We start from the raw sequence: 15,606 nt of genomic DNA, 5'->3' as shown, positions 1-15,606 counted from the left end.
CATGTTGAAATGCTTCCAGAACCATCTGAATATCAGAGAAGGTCATATTTATTTGCTTGAGAATGAATACAGTGTTAACACTGTTGGGGACTGAATTTTGAGTGTTCCCACTGGAATTTCTACAACAAAGTACAATCATCTTGTCTCTCTGCTGACTGAAAAAAAAAATTCTAAGCTTAATAGCAAAAAAATTAGTCTTTACCTACACTAACTCTGAAGCTCTTGGCTGATTTCTCAACAATACCCTTTTTTATTTATATCTGTCTTTTTAGCAAATTATTGTTGGGTGTAATGACATGTTAGGATTTGTTAAAAATAAAGCATATCTAGCACTCTGCACACTTTTTGTGAATTTTCTCAGATATATAATGTACTTTATAAATAAGGATAGAAATTTGAAATACATGTATACAATCAACAGCCCAGTAAAATTGGCATGCAGAAATCATCAAAACCCTGTTTTTCTACTTTACTTCCTAAGATAAATTATTATGGCAAGTTGTCATGGCATCTATGGAACATTATAAATGATGGCAAGTGACAGGCTGTGAGCCGGGTGCATTTAGTCTCATTAAGACCCTGAGACTGAGCACTTGCAGACTTGCATTGAAATCTAGTCTGAAAGGGTTGTGTATGCTATTTTCTTATGACAAATTGGCATATCTGATAACCTGAAAGTTCTTGACTTCTGTAGTACACCTTAAGAAGTCATTTCCTGTTTTGTACAAGGCATGTTCGCTTTATATGTTGTCAAGTGCAGGTTTTTGGTTTTTTTTTTAAATCAAACCTTCCTGACTATTTCTCTCCCTCTGAATGTGAAAAGAGGCTGAAGCTTAGTTTCAAAGGAGTCTTTACTTCTTATGAGACTCTTTCCCTCCCTTCTTTCCTTTTCTTCTTTCTTCTAATCCTCCCTCCATTCTGCCATTTCTTGGATTTCCAGGGGTTTTTTTTGCTTGTTTGGTTAGTTATTTTGTTGTTGTTTTTTGTTTGTTTTGTGTGCCCCTTTATTTGCTTTTTTGTATTTTTAAAATTTTTTATTGAAGTATAGTCAGTTACAATGTGTCAATTTCTGGTGTAAAGCACAATGTCCAAGTCCTGCATATACATACATATATTTATTTTCATATTCTTTTTCATTACAGATATTTATAAGATATTGAATATAGGTCCCTGTGCTATACAGAAGAAACTTTTTAAAATCTGTTTTTATGTATAGTGGCTAACATTAGTAAATCTCAAACTCACAAATTTATCCCTTCACACCCCCTTTCCCTGGTAACCATAAGATTGTTTACTATGTCTGCGTCTGTTTCTGTTTTGTAGATGAGTTCATAGTGTCCTTTTTTTTCGTTTTTCTTTTTTTTAGATTCCACATATGAGTGACAGCATATGATTTTTTTTTTCTTTCTGGCTTACTTCACTTAGAATAATGATCTGTAGTTTCATCATGTTGCTGCAAATGGTGTTATTTTATTCTTTTTTATGACTAAGTAGTATTCCATGTTCCATATATAAATGTACCACAGCTTATTTATCTATTCATCTGTCAATGGGTATTTAGGTTGTTTCTATGTCTTGGCTATTCTATATAGTGCTGCTGTGAACATTGGGGTGCATGCATCTTTTTGAATTAGACTTCCCTCCAGATACATACCCAGGAGTGGGATTGCTGGATTATATGGTAAGTCTGTCTTTAGTTTTTTGAGGAATCTCCATAACTGTTTTCCGTAATGGCTGCACCAAAATGCGTTCCCACCAGCAGTGTAGGAGGGTTCCCTTTTCTCCACACCCTCTCCAGCATTTGTCACTCATACGAATTTTTGAATAATGGCCATTCTGACTTGTGTGAGGTGAAACCTCATTGTAGTTATGATTTGCATTTCTCTGATAATTAGTGACATTGAGCATTTTTTCATGTGCTTATTGGTCTTCTGCCCATTTTTGGATTGGGTTTTTTGTTGCTGTTGTTACTAAGTGTATGAGCTGTTTATATATTCTGAAATGTAAGCCTTTGTCAGTCTCATCTTTTGCATATATTTTCTCCCATTCCATAGGTTGTCATTTTGTTTTGCTTATGGCTTCCTTTGCTGTGTAAAAGCTTTTAAGTTTAATTAGGTCCCATTTGTTTATTTTTGCTCTTATTTCTATTGCCTTGGTAGACTGCCCTGGGAGAACATTGCTAAGATTTATATCAGAGAATATTTTGTCTATGTTTTCTTCTAGGAGATTTATTGTGTCTTGTCTTATATTTGCTTTGTTGTTTGTTTTCCCTTCACAGCTGAGTTAGGGACTTACCAACACTGTTTGGGCTCCTTCAACAGTTCCTTCACTTCTGTTCACTCTTCTTATCTCCAGTCTCCAGACTGTTAAGACCTGCTAGGTTCAGACCTGCTGTGGTACCCCCTTCTTAGCCATGATATTTCAGAAGCTTGACATAAGCACTCACAACTTACTCTGAAATGCTCATTTTTTTCTCTCCTTTTCATTCACCAAAGGTCATTTGCCCCAACATTATTCATTTTACCTTATAGATAAGGGAACTAAGAGGCAATACATCTTGTTAAAACCTAAACCATTATTAATCCTACTTGATAGATAAAGAAAGAAGGTCAATACAATTTGTGGGAACCTAGTCCTCTGAGACTCAGGCTCAGAGATTCTGACTCAAGTCAAGAGCTGTTTCCACTACCAGGAAGAGCCTTCCCTGCCATCACTCTGCTTTTCACTTGCTCCTCCCCTTCCCCTCAGTTGCAATACATCCAGGCAAACTGTTGCCCTGTCTCTGATTATGCCCTACTTATTTCTGTCTGTCTTGCTAACCCTTGTTTCTTGACTGCTTTCCATATTTCTCAGCTACCCTAGTGGGTGACATGCCACCCTGCAAGGCCAACTTCAACTAACCCTCAGTGATTTGAAATTTTTCCCTCCTCTGAACCCCTTTGTGTTTTCCTAATACAGTGGAACATTCTTCTGTGTAATGAGTGAACGTCTCACTTCTCCATAATTCGAGACCACATTTTACCCATATATGCATCATTCATGACACACAGCAAGGTGCTTTGCACTGAGTACATTTCAATAAGTAACAGTAGAATATATGAATAAATAAAACAACGACCACCTACACACCAAACATTGGCCACAGTGATCAAAATATATTTGCATTTGAAGCAGGCAAATGTTTACGTAGAATGATCACAACCATAAATAAACTGTACAATTTAAATACATACTGAAATAAATATAAAAAGAAAGTACTTTGGAATGTCAGGATTTGAAGTGAAAAGGGAAGGAAATTAATAACATGATAAATGTAAAATATAGTCAGTCGTTCTCAACATATTATGTACACATATGTATATAGAAATGTAAGAAAAGAAGGATTATATTGGATTATGTTTATTCTCAAAAGAACTAAACAGCTTAAATGAAGAGGAAGGAAAGGGAAAAAAAAATACTCCAAAACACACACAAGTAATAGAGTTCCAGAATAAAACAAAAACTTTGATGTTTGGAATATTTTAGGATCTTAAAGGTAGTCTCTCACAGCTGGGCCTAACAGCATTATTCTTTTTAATACTAATAATTGATAGTCTAAAAAAAGCATTCTAATATTTAATTTATAAATCCTAACTCATGTAATTCTCACAGCAGTCGCCTGAGAGAGCTACCATTAACACAGCTTAATCCAGAGCCCCCGGCGAGGTTCAGCTAGCCTAAATTAATCACTCAGTGTTACCTGGTTAATAAGTAGTGTAGCAAGCTTTCTAATTGATGATTCTTAGTCTTTAAAGCATGTGTTTTTTCCCAGGAATTTGTCTTGTAGATACAGTTACACCAAGATGTATATGCACTGAGATGTATGCAAGAATAAACTTTGAAGTGATACTTGAAGTTAGAAATGTCTGGGGGGGATCTTACATGTGTATTATAAAGGATTAGCTAATCAGGAAATACTCATGTACAGTGAAATACTAGGCAACTGTTAAAAGTGAGGTAAATCTGTACATTGGAACCATTCTCTAAAATATGTTTTAATTGAAAATAACTAGGTTCAAAAAACCTATACAGAATGCTCCAGCTTTTATCATATGTATGCATTTCTTTGATTTAAAAAATAGACATATATATTTCATAAATCATATGCTTTTAGCCATTATGCTGCACTTTTATCTCAATAATGATTGCTCAGAGAGCATCTACTCTCTAAATTGATACTTTAGTGCTAACAGATGCAGTAACCCTGCAAAGGACGTACTATGACTGCAGTATTACTGCTGAAAACAATGTGGGAGGTCCAAGGTCAAAGCTGGAACTCTGACATAGTTCTGTCTACCTCCAAAGTTAGATTTCTTCTCACTGTGCCAGTGATTCTTAACCCAAGGTGATTTTTGTCTACTAGGGAATATTTGTCAATGTCTGAAGACATTTAGATCACAGCTGCTGGGTAGAAAGGGTTTCTACTTGCATTCTAGCGGGTGAAAAACAGAGATACTAGTAAACATCCTACACAGCACAGCAGAGTCCCCCATAACAAGGGACTATTTGTCCCAAAATGTCAAAAGTGCCTGCTCTGTACCAAAACTATTTCTTCTGATCCCCAGTGACCAGTCAGCTTTATGAAGCCTGATATTTTAACTGTAGGTTTATCATCACAAATTTTGGTTAAAATAGAAATCCTTAAAAAAATGAATAAATAAAAATGAATACCTGGCATTCATAAAGGCTGCTGGTTTGAAATTGTCTTGGAGTGAAAGATAGGGTGGCCGAGAAGGGAGGGCCTGTATATGTCTTTCATATTTGGTTTCTTTCTTGTAAATGCAACTTAATGAAACAGCATCAAGATTTGCTTCTCTTATGCTTCTATTTATCCTTCTGTATGGCATCATAATACAAGAGCACACTTACCTTTCCCAGTGTTGATTATTTACCCATTCAACAATTCATCAAGTGACTGTTTTGAGCCAGATACTATTTAGGTGCTAGGTAAACAGCAGGGCATGAAGCAGGTAACAATTCCATCATTAAAGGGCCAGTATTCCCAGTGTGGGAAAACAGTATACAGTTGACCCTTGAACAGCATGGATTTGAACTGCCTGGGTCCACTTATGTGGGTTTTTTTTCCCAGTAGTAAATACAACATGATCTATATGTAAATACTACAGTACAGCATGATCTGCAGTTGGTTGAAACCTTGGATGCAGAACCACAGATAAGGAGGAACCACAGAGTCAGAGGACCGACTATAAATTCTACTCAAGACTTTCAACTTTGAGAAGGGTTAGTGTCCCTAATACCGAGTTGTCCAAGGGTCAGCCGTATTAGCAAATAAACAAGTGAAATAAAGTTTGTCAGGTGGTAAAAATACTAATGGAGAAAATTCAACCAGGGCATAAGAATGGGGAGTACAGTGTTGGGTTGGAAGAAAGGAATGAGAAAAATGACAATTTAAAATACAGGGTTCATGGTAGTTTTCACTGGGAAATGACAGTTGAACAAGAATCTGCAGGAAGTGAGTCATTCAGATGTCTGAGGGAAGAACGTTTAAGCAAGAGATAAAATAGGAAATGCAAATTTACAATTGGACTGTATTTTGAAACATTTTTTGTTTTTAGAAGAATTTTTTGTTTTGTTTTGTTTTAGTGCTATTAGGCATCCAACTAACTTTGTTCTTCCTTGGAGTTTTTGCTGTGTTTTTTAAAAAACCTGATGTTTCATGTAATTTTACTACTGCCATTAAAGTAATCTACTAAAATAGGAATGTATAGTTAACTTATGCATGTAATATGAGCTAAAAGCAGTAATCTCCGATAACTTTACTTCTCTCAAGGAAAGCTTTTAATTTTTATGTGTATGAAATTCTTAATGATGATGAAATTAGTTCTGCCCCATGTGTTTTGCTTTATTTCCAATTTACTTTATACAAATTTGCTATTAATGATTATGCATTTTAATAAGAAAGAAGGGAAATTTCTAGTAAACATGATTATGTCAAGCTGTTATGGTTAATGTTTATAGAAATAATAAGCTATAAAATCAGTCATATGAAGAAAATAATTATAGTCATTTGAAACAAACTTAACTTTGAAGAACTTCTAGTTTGTTGGCTTAATTTCACATGTTCTAAAATTAAAAGCTTGAATGATTTATATGTTTATGATATTATATTATGCCAGTTAAAATTATCCAGATTTAGAAAAATTATTGACATATTCTTTAAAAAAGATAGACTTTTTTTTTGAGAGAATGATCTCTAGACACCAGGTTATACATTTATAAAATATTACTCAGTAGAAAGCATTCATGAAATACAGAATATAATGCTTGAGAATGGTTCTTTTAGTTAAGAGTCTTTAAAACAGATCAGAAAAATAATTCCAGTTTCTGGCTATCACAGAGATTGAAAATTGTTAATTCTCTTAGATATATGAATGATCATCAGCACAATTATAATAGATATTTATATAATTATTATTGTCATGTTCATACCTGAATTACGTAAGCATGTTCATTAAGAAAATACAAGCGATGAAAAGCTGGACAAATAACACATCATTTAAAAGCATTCAAGTGATCTTAAATCGTGTTTACAACTACTTTTCAGCAAGATTCAGTGATTTAATTTTTATATTTTTATTGCATTTCTGTCTGTGGTTCGATATATACAAACCAGTTTATTTTAGTTGCACTATAATTATGCTATATATTAAAAGTGATTCTACTCTCAAATTATACTTTTTAAAAGGGGACGTTACTTTTTAGTGCACATTGAGCAATGACACTTAGTTCAAAGAACTTCAAATACATCCACCTAAATTTTCTAAGCCATCAGTCTTCTAATTGCTATAATACTATTCATTAGAGTAACGGTAATATATGAAATATAACCAGGCAATTTGCCCAGCACTGAGTGTAGTACATAGTTGTCTTCTCTAAGTACTCAAACCACCATTAATGAAAACTAATAGCCCATCAAAATTTACATTAAAAGTACTATGAGAAATCTCCAAAGGACTATCTGTGATTCTAATCCAGCAATTTTTGTCACCTTAAATTGCTGTGTTCCAATACGTTTTACTCTTCTTAATGCTAATTACCTAACAGAATGGATAAATACTCCAATTGCAAAGTACATCAAGTACTATTTTTTTAACCAGATTATAATTAGTGATCAGAGAATGGTCTCATTAATATAACTGGAATAATTAAATCATCTCAGCTTTACTGTACTTTAAAAGCGTTAGATAGTGATTGTTTCCCCTTTGTAAACTACTAAAGGTTAACTTTTCTGGACTCATTTTCAGGAAAAAAATTACATTGTTCATGTTTATGGCATGAAAAAAGTAATAAATTCGAAAATGCATCCTTTTCTGAGCAGAGACATAATTACTTTGTATTTCCCCATGTCTTGCTCTTTATTTGAAAAGAAGAAATAGTGAAATCGTTGCTGAGTCCAAACTCGTTCTGCTCGCCGCAGGACAGGGCAGTAAATCGGGCGACGAGGTGTTGAGGCAAGGAATAGTGACTTTATTCGAAAAGCCGGCAGACCGAGAGGATGGCAGACTAATGTCTTGGAGAACCATCCTCCTCTAGTCAGAATACAGGCTCCTTTTATACAAAAAATAAGGGAGGGTGAAGGAAAACAAGGGAGGGGGTGTGGTTGATTGTTGTAATCTTCCTCCTGCAGGCTTTCTTTATTCTTGCGGCCATCCTTGAGGGCTAGGTCATGGTGTCCCTGTAAACCTCCAACAAAACGAAGGTTATTCTCTACTACCATAGGACTGCACAAAGATTTCCTCATGCTTCTCAGACCACTGTGCAATTTAAAACATATGAATTATTTCTTGAATTTCTTTTAATATTTTCAGATCTTGGTTGACCTTGGGTATCTGAAACCATGGAAAGTGAAACCTCAGATAAGGAGCAGTTATTGTATTTGGCAGTTTTGTTCAACCCAAATTAGACATGGGTAGGTGGCATCTGATCAGAGAGGATTTGAGGAGGGGAATGTATGAACCTAGACTTAGGTAAATTAAAAATAAAAATTTGTATTTGAACGTCAATAGCTAATTTTCTATTTTTTCCCTTTTCATAATCAGTATCAGCACAAAGTTGAAATAAATGCTTGCATCAATTTAATTCTAATTAATTATGTTCCATAATTTAAACTATAACCATTCAAGGAGTATCTTAAGTAGTATGGGAAAACAGAAGAGACCATAAATTATGTGCACCTGTAAGAAATTTTGTCCTTTTAGGGTTTTAAATTGTTAGGTATAATTGTTCTGTATGTGTGGATACAGATGTTTCAAAGATGGGCAGTACTCAAAAAGCCAGTGATGAGATTATTTTGTGCTAAATTGACTCATAATAAGATTATATGTGGGAGGAAAAAAGACTCTGTTATCTTGGAATAGAGATTAAGAGCTTTGCCTAAAAGATGTGATGAGATTTAAAAGGACAGATAGGTGACCCAGAAACCTTTGCAAGAGGACTCTTTGGTTTCTGGAATAGTAAGATAAGAATAATACTTGTGGCATTGTAAGGACTGCTAAGATTTCAGTTTTGAAGAACATTTTTGTTAAGAGTGGATCTGACTTCATCTCTAATATTACCTTAAGTGGAGGCAAAGCTATCAAGACTTCTTAAATTGGAACACTTCTTATATTTCCATTGTATGGACAGAATACATAAAAGCTGCATGGTTATAGAAAATAGCCATAACATATAATATCAGTAAAATTTCAAAATTATTTAAACATATTCTATCATTTGAAAATTTATCTGGACAGCCCCCTTGAAACATGTTTTTGTTTTTTTGAAATAGCCAAGATACCTCCAAATTATTTCTGTGCAAATTAAATCTAGGCATTCATGTATTTTTTTCCTCTCATGATGTTGTGACATCCATATTTTTTCATAGGGAATTCTTATTCTGAGAAATCTAGCCAAAGTTGGAAAATACTTGGTGTAAAATGACAAAAATTACATCTTACCACTTTCTTCTTAAAAAAACAATGTATCAATAGTTATCATTTTGCTTAAGACCCCAAATATAATGGTCACTGTATGACTTTGGAAATTCAGAGTTGTATTCTTTCTTCAAGAACATTTTACTGTGATTTATTTCTAATATACTAAGTTCTTATCTTGTGGATTTCCATCTATGAGAATGAGGTGATCAAGTAAGGATGCTCGTTCTGAGTTTCTTTATGAAAAGCACATGCATTTTTGTGTGTTTTATGATTCAAATTTAAAACAGCATTTATGATTTAATAGACTATAAAATAAAGGATTATGAGATGATGCTCACTTTGCAAACAACAATTTTATTTTTATTTTCTGGTTCAAGAGTGTGCACCAGCTGGCAGCTATCCCATTCAATTCAATTGAAAGTATTGAGTAGCAATGACATAATATTTTGGTAGCATTATTTAAATGGACCATGTTTCCCTCTGAAATGTGCTATAATGTGGAGGTTTTACATGTTTTTATTTTCAAGTGAATAGATAGATCATAGTAAATTATTTGGAAAAGACAGGAACATGGCAAATGGGAGCAGCAAAGATCATTTATTTGTGACAGTATTTGTTTTTTAACCTTTTCCCCAGTAATATATTTATATTTACACCCACATATATATTTCTAGTCAGTAAATTTTACAGTATTAATTATTTGGCAGTGTCAAGAGTTGGGTAGTAACTACAACAACAACATTCATATTTTAATAATAAGGACAGAGCAATAAATTATCCAAGATAGAACAGCCGTTTGAAGCAATTTTTTAAATATTGGAACCTTATAATATACAGTGTGTTCAAACAGAATAAAATACTAGTTTGTTGATTCTCTTACAATATCAAAAGAAAAAAATTGCTCCAGAAGCACACTATAAAGATGATTTAAATTAATTGAAATCAAAATTGAGTATTACTTGACTAATAATTAATTAAGTAAATGATTTAAAAATGAATAGAATAATAAAATTTAAAGATATCAGAAATTTTTGTCATAGAACTCTGATTTAAAACTTTACTTAGAAAAAAAAACTTAGAAAAGTTAAAATTTGTAACATGTTTTTTAAAAATTATATATCAACTTCCTTTCACTTTTAATTTGTTGTAAACATTGATTTCTAGGTCAGTAAACATTTCTACAATATAATTTTAATGTTTACATAATATTCTACTGTATACTTAAATATATTTTATTTAAATAATTACTTGTATATAAACATTTAATATTTAAAGTTTTTTTTAATTATAGATATTGTAATGACTATCCCTGTAACTATTTATTTGCAGAGCTTAGAGTACAGTTTTAGCTGTAGCATTTCTGAGTCGGATGGTTTACACATTACTCTTCACTTGCACTCACAGGCATTCTGTCAGTTGATGATACCAGTGCTGTTCTTCCCAGCCCTCCCCCTGTTTCATTTGAAATGTCTATAGTTAGACACCTACTTTGCTTTATTTCATTCAGGGTGCATGATTCTCAGACCCTTCTACATCATGATTGTCATCTTCTAAGCCTCATTCCATTTTTCAGAGTCCTTCCAAAAGCTGAAAACCGAGACCTGAACATAAAAATGAGGATATATTTAGGATAAGATTTACTGAGATTAATACTTCCTGGGCACTATTATATACAGGGTTTGGTTACCAGGAATAGAGACCTTCATTATGGGAAGAAACGTCTATTATAAAAATACATGTGACTCCAAAATGAAATAGAAATTTCAACACAATCCAAGATTAGAAACCACAGAATGCCTGTTATACAGGCAGACCTGGAAGGGCAATCTGATACGGGGTAGTTCTGGTGACTTCTGCAGCAAAAGTTAATGGATGGTTGGCTCAACCCATGGTCCACTATGGCTCCTTCTACCCCATTTTCCAAATGAGCAGAGATTATCAAGGAAAATAAAATCTTACCAAAAAATATAGAGCTTGGTTGATTTAAAGGAAGTGCACAAGAGAGCCCCAGAGATTGATGTTCTGACAGACAAAGGAACACTGTATTCTTTTAATATTCACATTATTGGCTTTTTTAAAATTTTTTTTATTGAGTAATATTCACATTACTGTGATTCCAAGTCCCAATCTGCTCAGAATATCAGGAGGTCCAATTTTAAGATTACCTACCTTAAAAATTGCACAGCATGATTAAACCTGCTTGTTTTGATTTTTAAATGTATTTATTTACTTATTTGTTTAAAATTTTTGAATCTATGAGTTTAATCACCTGCTAGACCACCCAGATGGAAATATGTGGTAAATTGGATGGAAACAAGAGTCATGAACTGAGAAGAGAGGCGGATACTTGTTCACCAGTTTAGGTTTAGGTATTCACTAATTGGACTATTTTTTAACATTTAAAATAGAACTTTTTTGCCAAAATAAACACAATAATGTATTAAAAATGACTTCCGAAATTATCCAAATTATTTTTAAACATGACTTTTTATTTTTTTAAACTGTTAAGTTTTTTGGCAAATTTTTTTAAAGTATGAAATTTTTATTTTAGATCTTAGTTTATATTTATATGACAGGGAGCCCTGAATTAATCCAGGTTCACCAGGGTATCTTTCTCTAAGCCCTTATGGTTTATATCTTCCCTTTAAAATGTATACCTATCTTTTAATTAAGTTGTCATTCACAAAGGTATTCTGGAGGAAAAAAATATGAATTAAACACCTATAAATTCTCCTTCATTTCTGTTACAGTGTAGCAATTTCTTGTCTAGGCCATAGGGGTCTATGGACTGAGTAAAGCTTAGTTTCTTAGACAAAGCTGACTGAGCAACAGTTGGCTCTTTATTAACAACTGTAACTGAGACGGATCATTCTTTGATCTATACATTTTGACTAGTTTTAGCCTCTGAAGAAGGTCTTCCTTCTCCTGAACCTGCTTCACCAATTTTGCTTTTTCTTCGTTTAATCCTCATTTGGGAAGATTCTCATTCCCAAAATCAGTTTAGAGATGACTGCGGGGGCCAGTATCAAGTGATTCAGACCCACGTGCATTGATAATCTTAAAGGGAGTCTTCAGATACTTGCTTTCTTCATAGTCGCTCTCTTTCAGTTTTAAATGTTCTTGAGTCTCCATACTGCTTCCTGGTGTTGAAGATGCTGGATTCTTTGAAAAGTTCTGATCATTCTCTTCATCCTCTAGTTTAAGACATTTTAGCACAGCTGTGCCAAGAACTGAATGAAACCCTGTTTTCCTGCATCATTTTCTCTAGATGTTTTCGCTAAGTGTTGTAATCATAGGTGGTTTTCTTGAACTGGCTGTATGGGCCTGTGGTGTGCTAGGGAAAAACACAGACAGGTCTGCTAGACTTTTGATCTTGAAAATGTAATCTTGGTTTACCTCGAGGTGCAAACTCAACTCAGTTCCACAGCTGACCCCCGAAATGCGGCTCTCGGATACCCACTTGCCTCTCAGCACAGCATCTCCCACTGTGCCCCACCCCCGCCATCCCCAGAGAGTGCAAAAAGCACTGTCAGCTGCAGCTTTCTGCTAATTTTGATTTTAAGTTGCTATTCCTATTCTTTGCACTCTCTAAAGGAACTCAGGCTACTTCCTGAGGAAGATCTTAATTGTTGACCTTTAGCCACTCCCTCTCTAGCCACTCCTCACTGCCTAGTGGACAGCTGGGACCCAACCTCAGACCTGTCCCCGTTGACCGGGGCTGCCACGGAAGGAGCAGCTCACGGTCCCTCCTTGCTGCCTCCACGTTCACTGATGAAACTCAGCATGAGAAGTTTGAGATACCTTTGCTGTTTGGAAAAATGAAGATCTGTTCTCCAGTGTCCCATTTATTCAGGGGTATCAAAACAAAAGAAAAAAGAAAAATTTGTAAAACTGTCCAGGCCCCAGGTGATAATAATGCGAGGTGGTCAGTTTTTCAGTTCTTTATCTCTTCCCCTCTCTCATTCACACACAGCCCGTTTGCCCAAAGCGTGCGCTAAGCGTTAGAGCGACTGAACTGAGGATGTTTCTAGTATCAACCCCAATTACTTCTAGAACCAGAATGTCTATTAGAATAGTTAGCCTTTTTTAAATCATTTTTAAATATCTAGATTACGCCTTTTTTAAGTAGCCAGAGACACAGGGGTGAAAAAAGGAACTTAAATCCCTGTCTTCATGAACTTGCATTTAGCTGGAGTAGACAATAAATAATCAACATTTATGAAAATTATCAGATAAAGTGAGGTGAAATAAAACAGAGAAGAGTTCCCATGAAGTCGTGGCCCAAGAGGTGCTATTTGAGCTGACACCTGAAGGGCAAGAAAGGTCCAGCCTTGTAAAGAGGTCTAAGGAAGAGAAAATAGCGAATAAAAGCCCCTTAAGGCCAGAGAACGCTTGGCAGGTTCTGGCTAATGGGACTGGAGGGGCTGGGACTGCCTTCTGCGGAGGAGGAGTGGCGAAGGAGCAGATTCTGTGGGGCTTACTGCCATAGTGAAAACTGAACACTTTGTTTTAAGAGCCGACTGAAGGGTTAAACAGGAGGTTTTTTTAATCCTGGTTTATGTTTTGAAACGATGACTCAATGCTGTGTGCCGACTGTGCCCTGGGCGAGGATGAGGTTAGAAGCTAGTGAGCTTCAGGAGGTCCAGGTGACAGACTCGGACACCTCGGGTTAGTGTGGCGGCGGTAGAGGTCCTGGAAGCAATTTGGAAGTCGGTAAGCCGAGTGTGTTTTAGAGGTAAGGTTCCGATCTGCTCCAATCTAGGGTGAGTTTTCGCTCAGTGGTTCCTGTGCTTCTCAGCCTGGATCTTCAAAATGTCTCAGACTCTTTCCAGTAACTATCGCACTACTCTGTTCCACCCCCAATGAAGTAGCAGGTATGAGGTGGTGTGTTAGTCAGTAAGGGCTGCCATGGCAAAATAGCACAGACGGGGTGCTCAAACAGTACAGACTGATCTCCTCACGGTTCTGGATGCTGGAAGTCCCTCATCAAGGTGTCAGCAGGCTGGTTTTCTCCTCAGGCCTCCGTGGCTTGCAGATAAACATCCTCTCACACAGTGTTTCCTCTGTGCTCGCATCCCTGATGTCTTCTTGTAATGACACCAGTCCTGACAGATTAGGGCCCCACCCTTATGACCTCATGTAACCTCAGTTATCTCTCTAAAGACCCTACTCCAGATATAGTGTAACTAGGGGCAAGGGTTTCAACATATAGATTCAGGGGAGATACGACGGTCCAAAACAAGAAAGGTCATCAACTAACTTAATATTTTCAGTCCTTGCTTTAAGCTGAGCCCCTTAACAAGGGGTGAAATGATTCTTCTAAACTTTTCTCCTAAACATGCATCTGTAAATGTCAAAGAATTAAGTTGTTTCCTTTGAACTCTGTTCATCTCGCTTGTTTACAAGAATTGTAAGTATACATTGAAGTTCTAATGTTTTATGTTTCCTGTCTTAACAGGACATTTTATATATGACTTGAACTTGGCGATCACTTTGGAGTGATCACCACAGGCAAGTAGCAGTATTCTTTTCCACTGTCAGGAATTGCACTTCTGATCTCCACCAGCCTCTCTGAGACTAAATCTAACTAGTAGTATAGGGGAGGAAACATGATCCCCCAGAGAGTGTCACAGCCAGGTGTCTGAGCATCTTTGTGTGATTCCGAAACACACTCTCTCACCTACTGTAATGACTGTCAATCAGCTTTAAAAACCACCCGTGTAACTAGCATGGGCACATGTATGGAGGATAAGAATTAATAAGACGTAATTCCTCACCCAAAGAGCCTTACATTGTAAACAAGGAGACAGATATGTAAATAAACACAGGGCTGCAGAGTTGTGAATGAGTGGGTCTTCATCACTTTCTCCTCCCCGTCCTCTTTCTCGTCTTTCCTTTTTCTGATGAAAACAATCTTCAGCGTTGAACGTGCTCTACTTTTTGTTTTCTAAACATCTCAGCGGGCAGTTATTTGGAGCTGCCTTGTTTCTGTCAGCTAATTCTTCCTTCTCACTGTCATTCTCTCCTGCATCATGGCACAAATACTAGTTCACTGGCAATGCAGTCAAGCCATCAACTTGGAGATTAAATTACCTGCCATCCTCAAGTTTTCCTCCCTACAACCCCAGACTGCCCCCTCAGCTCTCAGGGAGGCAAACCTCAATGTGACAATGCACTGAAAGAATTTAAGGGACATATCTGTCAGCTCAAGGTCACAAAGACTTCAAAGCAAAACTCTGGGCCTTATTCTGCAATGCTCTCCAGACCACCTTCATTGCCATTCTCCAAATTCTCTGTTTAAGAAAAATAAATAAAAGTGAGTCTTAATAGCAGGCAGAACAAAGAGACTTCTAGTTCTATTACTGCCCTAAGAAATAGATTTTTGCCTAGAGCTTCAGACAAATGGCAGAAAGCTCCTCCTGCACGGAGGATCAGCTGCCAGGCTAACAGACTGCTCTAAGCAGGCTTCTCCACCCTGATTGTCCAGGTGGAGGGGCGTTCCTCATTCACAGTAGGTACCAAGTGAAAATGTAATGGCTCCTGTATAATTATAAATAATAGATTCATTCCGATATGGAGATATGTCTCTTCTTCACAATAGTTCTAATTCTTTTTCTTTACCAATAAGCTG

At 35.9% G+C, this 15,606-nt stretch overlaps 1 protein-coding gene and 1 pseudogene across 1 annotated transcript in view; one reads left to right on the top strand and one right to left on the bottom strand.

Moving 5' to 3' along the window:
* The window catches only part of LOC140696538 (low-density lipoprotein receptor-related protein 1B-like), a 298,018-nt gene that overhangs the window by 207,341 nt on the left and 75,071 nt on the right, over positions 1-15,606 (top strand). The window lies entirely within an intron of this gene.
* Positions 11,689-15,075, bottom strand: LOC102545584 (swi5-dependent recombination DNA repair protein 1 homolog pseudogene; annotated as a pseudogene).

The sequence above is a fragment of the Vicugna pacos genome, chromosome 5, assembly GCF_048564905.1.
Source record: "Vicugna pacos chromosome 5, VicPac4, whole genome shotgun sequence".
Classification (NCBI taxonomy): domain Eukaryota; kingdom Metazoa; phylum Chordata; class Mammalia; order Artiodactyla; family Camelidae; genus Vicugna; species Vicugna pacos.
The sequence above is the reverse complement of the archived record's forward strand: the minus strand, read 5'-3'. Positions and strand labels throughout refer to the sequence as shown.